Genomic DNA, 17,397 nt, shown 5'->3' on the forward strand with positions numbered 1-17,397 from the left:
TGAATCAGTAGCAACACAATTCTTAATACTCACATAACACTTCATATTCATGCCAATAGAATTGTCATCATTTTTGACAACATAAGCCTCCTGCAGGCTGGCTCTGTGAGGGTAGTAGTGTAACACATACTTGCCTACCTGACCCTCTCCATGAGGGAGAAAATGCTCTGTTCCTGGACTTTCCTGGTAATGTATGATTGCCATCACCTGTGGTGAAACACCTTTCTTATCAATTACCTAGCTCACCACAGGTGATGCCAATCATACATTACCAGGAAAGTCCAGGAACAGAGCATTTTCTCCCTCATGGAGAGGGTCAGGTAGGCAAGTATGGTGTAACATGAATATTATAACAGAACAGCATTGCCTATAAACAGGTTTCCAGCCATCTACCGACACAGATTTCTCTGTTCAAACTTTGCTTGTGCTGAGAATCCTACTACTAGGGACTATGGGGGTCATTCAGATCCTGCTGCTATTGCAGTCCGCAGCGGACTGCATTAGCAAACTGTGCATGCGGGACTCCGAAGGGTTAAGTATCCAAGAAATGTGTGCAGGGTATGCGGTGTGAACACCCCTGGACCCAGGGGCTCGCATGCACCACACACCTTGCTCCCATTATAGATATGCCACTGGTAGGAGTATTCTGGAGTTATATGTATTCTGAGAATCAGTTTCTTCTTTAATCACTATATAGTGCATGGAGAATGTCACAATATATGTAGTAAATAAGAATATGAACTGGAAGGCATCCTTCAGTAAGCACTAGTCTATCAGTGCTTTGCACTAACATATTTAGTAGCAGGGACACTAAGGGGCTGGGTCAGGCACAAATTACTCAGGCCCGTACTATGTCTCCCTGTGTGGCTGCTGGTGTCCCCTGTACAACGTTTTTTGTGGCACTGCACATACTTTTTTTGTTTTTTTGCATTATTTAAGAGGGGCAGTGGCCATGCCTCCCCAGAATGCCCACGCCCCCTCAGTACCGGGGCCCATAACCGCTCTCTCTGGTCCTGTCTGACAGTAAGCACTACTGAACAGTCTAGTTGTACTTAATCTGTCAGTACTAAGGTATCTGACAATAAGAACAGCTGGGAGTCTACAGTGGCACCAATAGGGGATTGAGCGGGTACTATTTACCCAGGCCTGGGCTTGCTGGAGTGGTGCTAAAGGGGGACATTTTTGAGGGGGCATGGCCATGCCTCCACAGCTTTGTCCACTACAGTCTACCAGTACTAAGGTATCTAACAGTAAGCACTACTGAACAGTCTATCAGTACTAAGGTATCTAACAGTAAGCACTAATGAACAGTCTATCGCTACTAAGGTATCTAACAGTAAGCACTACTGAACAGTTTATCGCTACTAAGTTATCTAACAGCAAGCACTACTGAACAGTCTCACTACTGAAGTATCTAACAGTAAGCACTACTGAACAGTCTCACTACTAAAGTATCTAACAGTAAGCACTACTGAACAGTCTATCGCTACTAAGGTATCTAACAGTAAGGACTACTGAACAGTCTCACTACTAAAGTATCTAACAGTAAGCACTACTGAACAGTCTATCGGTACTAAGGTATCTAACGGTAAGCACTACTGAACAGTCTATCGCTACTAAGGTGTCTAACAGTAAGCACTACTGAACAGTCTATCACTACTAAGGTATCTAACAGTAAGCATTACTGAAAAGTCTATCGCTACTAAGGTATCTAACAGTAAGGACTACTGAACAGTCTATCATTACTAGAGATGTGCGGTTTCAGATTTACTCGGTTCTTAACGCCAGAATGAACGCGAGTTCAGATTTATCTGGATTTTTCTTATTGGCTAATCAAAACAAGTGACATCAGAGAGCCAATAAAATGCCGTTTTCAGATCCTAGTAAATCCTGGTAAATCCGAATCCGCACATCTCTAATCAGTACTAAGTTATCTAACAGTAAGCACTACTGAACAATCTATCGGTACTAAGGTATCTAACAGTAAGCTCTACTGAACAGTCTCACTACTAAAGTATCTAACAGTAAGCACTACTGAATAGTCTATCGATACTAAGGTATCTAACAATAAGTACTACGGAACAGTCTATCGCTACTAAGGTATCTAACAGTAAGCACTACTGAACAGTCTATCGCTGCTAAGGTATCTAATAGTAAGCACTACTGAACAGTCTATAGCTACTAAGGTGTCTAACAGTAAGCACTACTGAACAGTCTATCGGTACTAAGGTATCTAATGGTAAGCACTACTGAAAAGTCTATCGGAACTAAGGTATCTAACAGTAAGCACTACTGAAAAGTCTATCGCTACTAAGGTATCTAACAGTAAGCATTACTGAAAAGTCAATCGCTACTAAGGTATCTAACAGTAAGGACTACTCAACAGTCTATCATTACTAGAGATGTGCGGGTTCAGATTTACTCGGTTCTTAATGCCAGAATGAACGCGAGTTCAGATTTATCTGGATTTTTCTTATTGGCTAATCAAAACACGTGACTTCTGAGAGCCAATAAAATGCCGTTTTCAGATCCTAGTAAATCCGAATCCGCACATCTCTAATCAGTACTAAGTTATCTAACAGTAAGCACTACTGAACAGTCTATCGGTACTAAGGTATCTAACAGTAAGCTCTACTGAACAGTCTCACTACTAAAGTATCTAACAGTAAACACTACTGAATAGTCTATCGCTACTAAGGTATCTAACAATAAGTACTACGGAACAGTCTATCGCTACTAAGGTATCTAACAGTAAGCACTACTGAACAATCTATCGCTGCTAAGGTATCTAATAGTAAGCACTACTGAACAGTCTATTGGTACTAAGGTATCTAACGGGAAGCACTACTGAAAAGTCTATCGGAACTAAGGTATCTAACAGTAAGCACTACTGAAAAGTCTATCAGTAATAAGATATCTAACAGTAAGCACTACTGAACAGTCTATCGCTACTAAGGTATCTAACAGTAAGCACTACTGAACAGTCTATAGCTACTAAGTTATCTAACAGTAAGCTCTACTGAACAGTCTCACTACTAAAGTATCTAACAGTAAGCACTACTGAATAGTCTATCGCTACTAAGGTATCTAACAGTAAGCACTACTGAACAGTCTATCGCTACTAAGGTATCTAACAGTAAGCACTACTGAACAGTCTGTCGCTACTAAGGTATCTAACAGTAAGCACTACTGAATAGTCTATCGCTACTAAGGTATCTAACAATAAGTACTACGAAACAGTCTATCGCTACTAAGGTATCTAACAGTAAGCACTACTGAACAGTCTATCGCTGCTAAGGTATCTAATAGTAAGCACTACTGAACAGTCTATAGCTACTAAGGTGTCTAACAGTAAGCACTACTGAACAGTCTATCGGTACTAAGGTATCTAACGGTAAGCACTACTGGAAAGTCTATCGGAACTAAGGTATCTAACAGTAAGCACTACTGAACAGTCTATCAGTACTAAGGTATCTAACAGTAAGCACTACTGAACAGTCTATCAGTACTAAAGTATCTAACAGTAAGCACTACTGAACAGTCTATCGGTACTAAGGTATCTAACAGTAAGCACTACTGAACAGTCTATCAGTACTAAAGTATCTAACAGTAAGGACTACTGAACAGTCTATCATTACTAGAGATGTGCGGGTTCAGATTTACTCGGTTCTTAACGCCAGAATGAACGCGAGTTCAGATTTATATGGATTTTTCTTATTGGCTAATCAAAACACGTGACATCCGAAAGCCAATAAAATGCCGTTTTCAGATCCTAGTAAATCCTGGTAAATCCGAATCCGCACATCTCTAATCAGTACTAAGTTATCTAACAGTAAGCACTACTGAACAGTCTATCGCTACTAAGGTATCTAACAGTAAGCACTACTGAACAGTCTATCAGTACTAAGGTATCTAACAGTAAGCACTACTGAACAGTCTATCAGTACTAAGGTATCTAACAGTAAGCACTACTGAACAGTCTATCACTACTAAGGTATCTAACAGTAAGCATTACTGAAAAGTCTATCGCTACTAAGGTATCTAACAGTAAGGACTACTGAACAGTCTATCATTACTAGAGATGTGCGGTTTCAGATTTACTCGGTTCTTAACGCCAGAATGAACGCGAGTTCAGATTTATCTGGATTTTTCTTATTGGCTAATCAAAACACATGACATCGGAGAGCCAATAAAAATAAGAATTTACTCACCGGTAATTCTATTTCTCGTAGTCCGTAGTGGATGCTGGGAACTCCGTAAGGACCATGGGGAATAGACGGCTCCGCAGGAGACTGGGCACATATAAAGAAAGATTTAGGACTATCTGGTGTGCACTGGCTCCTCCCCCTATGACCCTCCTCCAAGCCTCAGTTAGGACACTGTGCCCGGAAGAGCTGACACAATAAGGAAGGATTTTGAATCCCGGGTAAGACTCATACCAGCCACACCAATCACACGTATAACTCGTGATAGGAACCCCGGTTAACAGTATGATAACAAAAGGAGCCTCTGAACAGATGGCTCGCAATAATAACCCGATTTGTGTAACAATAACTATTTACAAGTATTGCAGACAATCCGCACTTGGGATGGGCGCCCAGCATCCACTACGGACTACGAGAAATAGAATTACCGGTGAGTAAATTCTTATTTTCTCTGACGTCCTAGTGGATGCTGGGAACTCCGTAAGGACCATGGGGATTATACCAAAGCTCCCAAACGGGCGGGAGAGTGCGGACGACTCTGCAACACCGAATGAGAGAACTCCAGGTCCTCCTCAGGCAGGGTATCAAATTTGTAGAATTTTGCAAACGTGCTTGCCCCTGACCAAGTAGCAGCTCGGCAAAGTTGTAAAGCCGAGACCCCTCGGGCAGCCGCCCAAGATGAGCCCACCTTCCTTGTGGAATGGGCTTTTACAGATTTAGGCTGCGGTAGTCCCACCGCAGAATGCGCCAGCTGAATAGTGCTACAAATCCAGCGCGCGATAGTCTGCTTAGAAGCAGGAGCACCCAGTTTGTTGGGTGCATACCGGATAAACAGCGAGTCAGTTTTCCTGACTCCAGCCGTCCTGGAAACATAAATTTTCAGGGCCCTGACTACGTCCAGTAACTTGGAATCCTCCAAGTTCCCAGCAGCCGCAGGCACCACAATAGGCTGGTTCAAGTGAAACGCTGATACCACCTTCAGGAGAAACTGAGGACGAGTCCTCAATTCTGCCCTATCCATATGGAAAATCAGATAAGGGCTTTTATAGGACAAAGCCGCCAATTCTGACACACGCCTGGCCGAAGCCAGGGCCAACAGCATGACCACTTTCCACGTGAGATATTTCACATCCACAGTCTTAAGTGGTTCAAACCAATGTGATTTCAGGAACTCCAAAACCACATTGAGATCCCAAGGTGCCACTGGGGGCACAAAAGAAGGCTGAATATGCAGAACTCCCTTGACAAAAGTCTGAACTTCAGGCAGGGAAGCCAGTTCTTTCTGGAAGAAAATCGACAGGGCCGAAATCTGGACCTTAATGGACCCCAATTTGAGGCCCAACGTCACCCCTGCTTGTAGGAAATGCAGGAATTGCCCCAGTTGAAATTCCTCCGTTGGGGCCTTCCTGGCCTCACACCAAGCAACATATTTTCGCCAATGCGGTGATAATGTTTTGCGGTGACATCCTTCCTGGCTTTGATCAGGGTAGGGATGACTTCCTCCGGAATGCCCTTTTCCTTCAGGATCCGGTGTTCAACCGCCATGCCGTCAAACGCAGCCGCGGTAAGTCTTGGAACAGACAGGGCCCCTGCTGCAGCAGGTCCTGTCTGAGCAGCAGAGGCCAAGGGTCCTCTGAAAGTATCTCTTGAAGTTCCGGGTACCAAGCTCTTCTTGGCCAATCCGGAACCACGAGTATAGTTTTCACTCCTCGCCTTCGTATTACCTTGGGAATGAGAGGCAGAGGAGGAAACACATAAACCGACTGGTACACCCACGGTGTTACTAGAGCGTCCACAGCGATCGCCTGAGGGTCCCTTGACCTGGCGCAATTCCACCTGTGGTCTTTCCCACCGGTTTACCAGTATTTGGAAGACTTCTGGATGAAGTCCCCATTCTCCCGGGTGGAAGTCGTGCCTGCTGAGGAAGTCTGCTTCCCAGTTGTCCACTCCCGGAATGAACACTGCTGTCAGTGCCAACACATGATTTTCCGCCCATCGGAGAATCCTTGTGGCTTCTGCCATTGCCCTCCTGCTTCTTGTGCCGCCCTGTCTGTTTACATGGGCGACCGCCGTGATGTTGTCTGATTGGATCAGTACCGGCTGGTTCTGAAGCAGGGGCCTTGCGTGGCTTAGGGCATTGTAAATGGCCCTTAGCTCCAGAATATTTATGTGAAGCGAAATCTCCTGATTTGACCACAGTCCTTGGAAATTTCTTCCCTGTGTGACTGCCCCCCAGCCCCGAAGGCTGGCATCCGTGGTCACCAGGACCCAGTCCTGTATTCCGAATCTGCGGCCCTCTAGTAGATGAGCCCTCTGCAGCCACCACAGCAGCGACACCCTGGTCCTTGCAGACAGGGTTATCCGCTGTTGCATCTGGAGATGGGACCCGGACCATTTGTCCAACAGGTCCCACTGGAAAGTCCTTGCGTGGAACCTTCCGAATGGAATTGCTTTGTACGAAGCTACCATTTTTCCCAGGACTCGTGTGCATTGATGTACCGACACCTGTCCCGGTTTTAGGAGGTCTCTGACTAGAGATGACAACTCCTCGGCTTTTTCCACTGGAAGAAACACTTTTTTCTGGTCTGTGTCCAGAACCATTCCCAGGAACAGAAGACGTGTCGTCGGGACCAGCTGTGACTTTGGAATATTGAGAATCCAGCCGTGCTGTTGTAGCACTTCCCGAGAAAGTGCTACCCCCACTACCAACTGTTCCTTGGACCTCGCCTTTATCAGGAGATCGTCCAAGTACGGGATAATTAAAACTCCCTTCTTGCGAAGGAGTATCATCATTTCGGCCATTACCTTGGTAAAGACCCTCGGTGCCGTGGATAACCCAAACGGCAGCGTCTGGAACTGATAGTGACAGTCCTGTACCACAAATCTGAGGTACTCCTGGTGAGGGGGGTAAATGGGGACATGTAGGTACGCATCTTAGATGTCCAGGGAGACCATGTAATCCCCCTCGTCCAGGCTCGCAATAACCGCCCTGAGCGATTCCATCTTGAACTTGAACCTTTTGATATAAGTGTTTAAGGATTTTAAATTTAAGATGGGCCTCACCGAACCGTCCGGTTTCGGTACCACAACCATTGTGGAATAGTAACCCTTTCCTTGCTGAAGGAGGGGTACCTTGACAATCACTTGCTGTGAATACAGTTTCTGGATTGCCACCAACACTGCCTCCCTGACAGAGGGAGTTGCTGGTAAGGCAGATTTTAGAAAACGGCAGGGGGGGGGACGTCTCGAATTCCAGCCTGTACCCCTGAGATACTACTTGAAGGATCCAGGGTTCCACCTGTGAGAGAGCCCACTGTGTGCTGAAATTTCTGAGACGGGCCCCCACCGTACCCGGGTCCGCCTGTGAAGCCCCAGCGTCATGCTGTGGACTTACCGGATGCGGGGGAGGACTTATGCTCTTGGGAACTGGCTGTATGCTGCAGCTTTTTCCCTCTACCTTTGCCTCTCGGCAGAAAGGATGCGCCTCGAGCCCTCTTGTGTTTATGGGGCCGAAAGGACTGTACTTGATAATACGGTGCTTTCTTTTGCTGTGGGGTAGCCTGTGGCAAAATGTCGATTTCCCAGCCGTAGCTGTGGAAACGAGGTCTGAAAGACCATCCCCAACAGTTCCACCCCTCAGCAAAATATTGTCCCTATCCAGGGTATCAATATTATCCGACAGGGAATCTGACCACGCAGCAGCAGCACTGCACATCCATGCTGATGCAATCGCTGGTCGCAATATAATGCCTGTGTGTGTATATATAGCTTTTAGGGTAACTTCCTGCCTTCTATCAGCAGGATCCTTTAGGGCGGCCGTATCCGGAGACGGTAGTGCCACCTGTTTTGATAAACGTGTAAGCGCTTTATCTACCCTAGGGGATGTTTCCCAACGTGACCTATCCTCTGGCGGGAAAGGGTACGCTGCCAATAACCGTTTAGAAATTATCAATTTCTTATCGGGGGAAGTCCAGGCTTCCTCACACACCTCATTTAATTCCTCAGATGCAGGAAAAACTACTGGTAGTTTTTTCTCACCGAACATAATACCCTTTTTTGTGGTACCTGGGGTACTATCAAGAATGTGTAATACATTTTTCATTGCCTCAATCATGTAACGGGTGGACCTATTGGAGGGTACACTAGTCTCATCGTCGTCGACACTGGAGTCGGTATCAGTGTCGACATCTGTGTCTGTCATCTGAGGTAGCGGGCGTTTTAAAGCCCCTGATGACATTTGAGACGCTGGAACAGTCACAAGCTGAGTAGCCGGCTGTCTTATGTCGTCAAACCTTTTATGTAAGGAGCTGACACTGTCACGTAATTCCTTCCATAAGTCCATCCACACATGTGTCGACCCCTCAGGGGGTGACAACACATTTACAGGCATTTGCTCTGCCTCCACATCATTTTCCTCATCATACATGTCGACACAGCGGTACCGACACACAGCACACACACAGGGAATGCTCTGACAGAGGACAGGACCCCACAAAGCCCTTTGGGGAGACAGAGGGAGAGTATGCCAGCACACACCAGAGCGCTATATACCACAGGGATATCACCTATAAAGAGTGTTTTCCCCATATAGCTGCATATATATATTATACTGCGCCTAAATTTGTGCCCCCCGTCTCTTTTTTACCCTTTCTGTAGTGCAGGACTGCAGGGGAGAGCCAGGGAGCGATCCTTCCAGCGAAGCTGTGAGGGAAAATGGCGCCAGTGTGCTGAGGGAGATGGCTCCGCCCCTTTTTCGGCGGGCTTTCTCCCGCTATTTTAATATTTCTGGCAGGGGTTAATATACACCTATATAGCCTCTGGGGCTATATATGGTGTCAGTTTGCCAGCCAAGGTGTTATTTATTGCTGCTCAGGGCGCCCCCCCCCCAGCGCCCTGCACCCATCAGTGACCGAAGTGTGTGGTGTGCATGAGGAGCAATGGCGCACAGCTGCAGTGCTGTGCGCTACCTTGGAGAAGACAGAAGTCTTCAGCCGCCGATTTTCCGGACCTTCTGGCTTCTGGCTCTGTAAGGGGGACGGCGGCGCGGCTCCGGGAACGGACGACGAGGTCGGGTCCTGTGTGCGATCCCTCTAGAGCTAATGGTGTCCAGTAGCCTAAGAAGCCCAAGCTACCACCACTTAGGTAGGTTCGCTTCTTCTCCCCTTAGTCCCTCGGTGCAGTGAGCCTGTTGCCAGCAGGTCTCACTGTAAAATAAAAAACCTAAATTATACTTTCTTTATAGGAGCTCAGGAGAGCCCCTAGTGTGCATCCAGCTCAGCCGGGCACAGAAATCTAACTGAGGCTTGGAGGAAGGTCATAGGGGGAGGAGCCAGTGCACACCAGATAGTCCTAAATCTTTCTTAAGATGTGCCCAGTCTCCTGCGGAGCCGTCTATTCCCCATGGTCCTTACGGAGTTCCCAGCATCCACTAGGACGTCAGAGAAATGCCGTTTTCAGATCCTAGTAAATCCTGGTAAATCCGAATCCGCACATCTCTAATCAGTACTAAGTTATCTAACAGTAAGCACTACTGAACAGTCTATCGGTACTAAGGTATCTAACAGTAAGCTCTACTGAACAGTCTCACTACTAAAGTATCTAACAGTAAGCACTACTGAATAGTCTATCGATACTAAGATATCTAACAATAAGTACTACGGAACAGTCTATCGCTACTAAGGTATCTAACGGTAAGCACTACTGAAAAGTCTATCGGAACTAAGGTATCTAACAGTAAGCACTACTGAACAGTCTATCAGTACTAAGGTATCTAACAGTAAGCACTACTGAACAGTCTATCGCTACTAAGGTGTCTAACAGTAAGCATTACTGAACAGTCTATCGGTACTAAGGTATCTAACAGTAAGCACTACTGAACAGTCTATCACTACTAAGGTATCTAACAGTAAGCACTACTGAACAGTCTATCGGTACTAAGGTATCTAATAGTAAGCACTACTGAACAGTCTATAGCTACTAAGGTGTCTAACAGTAAGCACTACTGAACAGTCTATCAGTACTAAGGTATCTAACAGTAAGCACTACTGAACAGTCTATCGCTGCTAAGGTATCTAATAGTAAGCACTACTGAACAGTCTATAGCTACTAAGGTGTCTAACAGTAAGCACTACTGAACAGTCTATCGGTACTAAGGTATCTAACGGTAAGCACTACTGAAAAGTCTATCGGAACTAAGGTATCTAACAGTAAGCACTACTGAACAGTCTATCAGTACTAAGGTATCTAACAGTAAGCACTACTGAACAGTCTATCGCTACTAAGGTGTCTAACAGTAAGCATTACTGAACAGTCTATCGGTACTAAGGTATCTAACAGTAAGCACTACTGAACAGTCTATCGGTACTAAGGTATCTAACAGTAAGCACTACTGAAAAGTCTATCGCTACTAAGGTATCTAACAGTAAGCACTACTGAACAGTCTATCGCTACTAAGTTATCTAACAGTAAGCACTACTGAACAGTCTATCGCTACTAAGGTATCTAACAGCAAGGACTACTGAACAGTCTATCATTACTAGAGATGTGCGGGTTCAGATTTACTCGTTTCTTAACGCCAGAATGAACGCGAGTTCAGATTTATCTGGATTTTTCTTATTGGCTAATCAAAACACGTGACATCCGAGTGCCAATAAAATGCCGTTTTCAGATCCTGGTAAATCCGAATCCGCACATCTCTAATCAGTACTAAGTTATCTAACAGTAAGCACTACTGAACAGTCTATCGGTACTAAGGTATCTAACAGTAAGCACTACTGAACAGTCTCACTACTAAAGTATCTAACAGTAAGCACTACTGAATAGTCTATCGCTACTAAGGTATCTAACAGTAAGTACTACTGAACAGTCTATAGCTACTAAGGTATCTAACAGTAAGCACTACTGAACAGTCTATCGCTACTAAGGTATCTAACAGTAAGCACTACTGAAAAGTCTATCGCTACTAAGGTGTCTAACAGTAAGCACTACTGAACAGTCTATCGGTACTTGGGTATCTAACAGTAAGCACATGCTTTCCCTGTGTTATCTGTCAGTCTTGTAATGTCTTGTTACTGTGTATTTCTTCTAAGTCAGGCTTTTTCAACCAGTGTGCCACGACCAGTTGCAAGGTGTGCCCACTGCTCAGTATTCGCAGCACTCCACTATGAACAACCCCCGCCACTGAGGGACAGGGAGGAGGACAGCTGACCCGTAGGGGCTAATATTTGTTATTTTAGTTCTCCTGTGGGGAACAATAGGATTTATGTGGGGAGAATAAGGATTTATGGGGGGAACTATGTGAATAATTCATGTGGGGAGCAATGTGATTTATGTAGGGAGCAATATAATTTATGTGGGGAGCAATGCGATTGTTTTTTCTGTGTAGGCCAACGTATGTGTGGATTTTTTTTTACTATGAGGGCCAATGTGTGTTTTTTGTTTTTTTTCTGTGGGTATCTTATGGTGTGCCTTGGCAATTTTAAAATATTGTTTGGTGTGCCGCGAGTAAAAAAAAGGTTGAAAATCACTGTTCTAAGTGTTTAGGGCGTGGGATTGTGCAGATCCAGGCTCTATGCTTCTCCTACTGTAAGCCATTCACTTTCACAACCCTCTACAGAAAACTGTACTATATGTTGTCCTGACAGAGAAAGGGTAGCAGGTCTAACCAGGGATTCTGGGCTGTGGAATAATGAATGCATTAATAAATGTGACAGTTATTCAAATAACAAGTCAGTTGTGATGACTGTCTTTTTTTTTTTTTTAACAAAACTGTTGCAAATAATAAATAGCAAACATGTTTGTTTTGTGGTAGTGAAAGCGTAAAGAGCTCATTAAAATGGTTTCAGACCTGGTTATTCAGGGTGATCAGTGAATCTCCACATGCTGTACGTATGTAACAGGTGGATCAGCCAGATCTGACAAAGGAACTTCAGGTCATCAGTGACAGCACAAATGAAGTATACCCATTATATTCTGATTAATACCAAATAGATCTCAATAGGATTGGAAGGTTTCTTGATTGATCATACAAGCTATTAAGTTGGCCTTATTTGGTCAATATAAAACAAGTTGGCAAACATCCCATCATGGATATAACATTTAGGAAAAAGGGTATTCTGTATTCCTTTACAAGCAGTTATAGGGAAACATGGACATTGCTTAGAAATACATAAAGACATTTTCAAACAGTACAGAATGTTAGTCTACTCTCTATGCCAGCTATTTACACAATATACTCTATAGGACCTGGTTCTGAGTCGGATGCAGTCTCGGCTGCAATTTTTACCGCAATGGCATCTGGTCTTACGCTGCCGATTTATACAAAACTAGGGGCCTAATTCAGACCTGGTCGCTGTGCTGCAAATTACACTGTCCTACGATCAGATAGTCACCGCCAAGGGTGAGTGAAAACCCGCCCCGTGCAAGTGTGAGATTTCATATGTACGGCACGCTGTGCGAAAAGTCCCCTCAGTCAGCGGACAGTAAAACTGTTCGCATCACACTCACCATCGAATGTTTTTCCCATTCTGTGCAGTGTGCAATCTGTGTGTGGCTCAATATTTACTCCTCCAGTGCGAAGGAATCAGGTTGATCAGGGCCGGAACTGACATCACACACGTCCCTGAAAACGCTTGAAAACGCCAAATAGCACCCACAAATGTCCTCTTCCTGTCAATTACCTTTGGCGATGTGCCTGAGCATTGAGGTGCATACGCATGCGCAGTAGTTCGATAATCGCCTGCTGTGTGAAAACGCACAGCAGCGATCACGTCTGAATTGGGCCCTAAGACGCCTACTTGCAGCGTTTTGAAACATTTCATTTCCATTGCTAAGTGTCTTTAGATGCACCTTCAGCCGCACATCGAAACATGCCCCAGCACTATTCTGCATCTGAGTATGGCCTTCTGTGTAAGCAGTTCAGCTTCTCCACCGCCCCTCCCCCCGTGACCTCCCAGGAATGACTACTAAAATTCACAGACCCTGCATATGATTCTATACAGCATTTCTGATGATCCTTGATAGTTCTCTGTAAGCACAAATGATAATGTAGGGCAGACCTGGCCAACCTGTGGCTCTCCAGCATACCGTCACACCAATCAGCTGGTAAATGATGCTGGGACTTGCATTTTAAACAACAGCTGGAGAGCCACAGGTTGGGCAGGCCTGATGTACTGAGTGATTTGCATTGTTCTATAGCTGTATTTCCCAACCTCACTCCTCAAGGCACACTAATGCCCCTTTCACATCGCACAAATAACCCGGTATCGACATGGCATATTGCCGTGTCGAAACGGGTCAGTGTGCGATGCGAAAGGTCCTTTGCTGAATTAGCGGGTCGCCTGACCCGGTAATTCAACCCGGTAAAAAAGAAGGGTTATTACCGGGTTGAATACCGGGTCAGGTGCAGTGTGAATGGGAGCTGTTCCGATGCGACGCGGCTCCCATTCACAGCATAGGCAGAGGCGGCGCAGGAGATGAGCTTATCTCCCAGCGCCGCCTCCACCCCCGCCCCTGCTTCTGCTGCGCCCCCCGCTGCTATGGCAACCGACCCGGTATATTGCCGGGTCGGAAAGCCAGCAGAAGAGAGCAAATGCCGGATCCCACCCAGTAAGGACACGTTTCTCTTACCGGGTGGGATCCGGCATTTGCGATCTGAAACCAGCATAACGGTCAAGGTTTTAGGGATATCCTTGTTTGAACTCATATGGTTAAATAAAAATAACTGAGGTACTAATTAGGTCACCTGTGCTCAAGTTTGGGTATTCTTAAAACCTGGACTGTTAGTGTGCCCTGAGGAACCTCTGTTCTCTAGTGATTCTGAAAAGACCTCATTTATTAATAAGCAGGTCAAGAATTTGGAAGATCTAATATTACTAAATGAAAATGTGCAGTTATAGGGGGTATTCAATTAGTCGCGTGGTTTACCCTGCGACTAATTGCTGGCACAAATCCTTGTGCCACAGGGAAAGGTTATTCAAATGACTAGCCTTTTTCCCATGCCGAAAACTAGGGAATTACGCGTGGAAATCCACTGGTTCCGTGTAAACTGCAGAATCAATGGGGGGTTTCCAGTGTGACCCGATTTTGTGTTTTCTTACCCAGACTTTACTTTGCGGTGAATTATATAACTCCGATGAAGCAATTAGCTGCTGGGTTTACGAACTGAATATCCCCCATAGTCCTCAGATAAACACGACACATTCTGTAGATTGGAGTTAAACTAGATGGGCCGCATGGCAGTGATCAAGGATGGGGCCTACGAGATGTACATTGAAGCAAAACTACATTTATACATACAGTAAGTGCAGAATAAGAGCAAGTACTGTAAATGACACAGCCTGCCATGCCCTTTTAGATTGGTGTTAGGGATAGTGTTGGACTAGGACATGGAGAGCCCACCAGGAGAATGCAGTTTTAGGGGCCCATTCTTATGGGTGTGTCCTGTCACCATAGTGGGTGTGGCAAGTCCCTAGAGAGGCTTGGTTAAGGTCTTGGCCCCATAAATACTGATAGTCTATGCTATGCATGATAATGTACCAGATTAATTACAGTGTAGGGATAACTACTATCAAATGCAACTGATGGAAAGTCAGCTCTTGGGCTACCAGGTTACAGTTTTACATTACAAATACATACATATTTTTGCCAACTTTGTACAAATACAGGATCAGCCAATATGTGGCCACCATTAAGAGTTTGAGAACACAGATTGTGTATGAATACATAATTGCCCTTTCATACTGAGACAGGCAGACCTCATCAGGAGGTGTGCGAGCATCTGGATGGGGTTGCGGGAGACTTGGTCAGCTTTACGGGGAGCCAGGAGCCCCACACGATTTTTGGGAGCCTCCCAGCTGTTCCTGGGAGATTAGGTATATGTTACTAGATAAGTTCTAATTATAATAGCAGCACGTGTTTGAGTATTTGTGTTGTGTCTAAAAAACTTTGCAGATAGATGTATCAAAGCTATAAAATACTAGAAAGGAACAGAAAATTCTGCATCATTTTAATAAAAACACTAGTGGTGACTGGGGAACATGATAAAATATAATAAAATAGGATTCTCTGACATCTCAAAATATATTGTATTATATTGGTGACCCGGTCTGGGGTTAATGTCAGCATTGGGAAGGCCAGCTCTCTCCCAGCGTCCCCTCCTCCAGTTAAGGGCGTAATTCCACAGCAGCTTCACACCTCTCAGCTGCTCCTCCACCCTCCTCCCCTTCAGAGACGCTCAGCGGCCATTTTAGCATACAGGCTGAAGCTTCAGGTCTCCGGGAACACTGGGTCAAGTCTCCCTGTATACCTCTCCTAAGGGCCAGGTTTGCATGCAGGCTCAATCTAGCAGGTCGCTCACTTCAGCGCTGTGTGCTGAGCTGGGGGAGAGATGTGTGCTGAGCGGCCTGCGATAGATCGCTCAGCACACATCACTCTAGTGTGTACCCCCCTTTACTATATACCACCAAATCTGCTGGCCCCATCAGCCCATATTCAGGATTCCCCATGGGTGTCTTCCTTTTCACAGGTGTTGACACAGATAGCGGACCACCTAGTAGCCCCCACTTATACCTTCCCCTATGGGATTTCCACAGCAGGTACACCCTGCTATACCAGTCACTTCTATGCCCTAACCCTGGGTGAATGTGTGATCTGATACCCCTTTTACACTGCCAGCATATAACACGGGTTATTGCACATGAACGTGCATAATCCTTGTTGCTGCTCAGTGTAAAAGGGCAGGGTTGGAATAATCCGGGTCAAGTGACCTGGTATTCCAACTCGGGTAGTTTGCAAGGTCGCATTGACCCGGCTTCCTGTTTACAGAGAATGTACGGGCGGTTCTTGGAGATCATGTGATCTCCAAGCACCGCCCCCGCCACATCATTGGCTACGTCACCAACCCGGCAATAAGCCAGGTTGGAGACAGCATTAGGAAAGGGGGCTGACGCGGGTCGCTGCCAGGTAGCACCTGTGTCAGGCTCCTAGCTGCGACCCGTGATCTCTGTATAGTGGTATAACTCAGTACAGAATCTGGCTAATACCTCTGTTGCCTTTCAACAGATGTTACAGGGTGGCAGACACTTTCTCACTAAAGCAACTAGGGATCCTGTGCCATCCTGCGAGTCTACACAGCTTTCAGATCCTAAGGTGTCATCTGGGGAGTCAGATGCCTCTCTCCCTGTGTGCCCATTAGGGGAGGAGGAGCGTCAGTCTACATTGGATATACCTTCACTCAGGGGCGGACTGGCACTAAAAATAGGCCCTGGCATTTTTGAAGCACACAGGCCCACCTCGATGACTCGTCCCCTTACTATTCTTGACTCCTCCTACTTTTTAGTCTATGTGCTCTTACAGATATAATTAATATTATAACACATACAAGTGTACATTATTCTCTATTAAAATATACAGAACCAGTGGTTGAAGTGGAAATTTTGAAGTGGGGGTATGGAAAAGTGTAGGATGTAACTAAGCGCGCGCCGAAGGCACGCGTGCTCCGGAGAAGGGGGCGTGGTCACTCAATAGGGGGCGTGTCCTTCAGTGTAGTTTACCACACCATATACCCCTTATACACATTATGCACCACAATAGTAGGACCCCTTATACTATCTAGTACTCGTGCCTCTTTCACATTATACCACAGTATGAGCCAAAATTCACAATATACCACACGGAATGAGCCGAAATTCACATTATAGCACACGGAATGCGCCGAAATTCACATTATAGTACACAGAATGAGCCGAAATTCACCTTGTAGCACACTGAATGAGCCGAAATTCACATTATAGTACACAGAATGAGCCGAAATTCACCTTGTAGCACACTGAATGAGCCGAAATTCACATTATAGTACACAGAATGAGCCGAAATTCACATTGTAGCACACTGAATGAGCCGAAATTCACATTATAGCACACTGAATGAGCCGAAATTCACATTATAGTACACGGTACGAGCCGAAATTCACATTATAGTACACAGAATGAGCCGAAATTCACATTATAGCACACTGAATGAGCCGAAATTCACATTATAGCAGAAGTGACATATTATGAGAAATTCTAGCCTAATATACATTGTTCACTTCATATAGCAGAAATGTGGTTTGCAGGTATTAGTACTAATTATGCAATTCCTTAAAAAAACACAAGTGACATAATCAAAAAGCAAAGGGCATCAAAACTATAAA

Source organism: Pseudophryne corroboree, chromosome 4 (assembly GCF_028390025.1).
Source record: "Pseudophryne corroboree isolate aPseCor3 chromosome 4, aPseCor3.hap2, whole genome shotgun sequence".
NCBI classification, from domain to species: Eukaryota; Metazoa; Chordata; class Amphibia; order Anura; family Myobatrachidae; genus Pseudophryne; species Pseudophryne corroboree.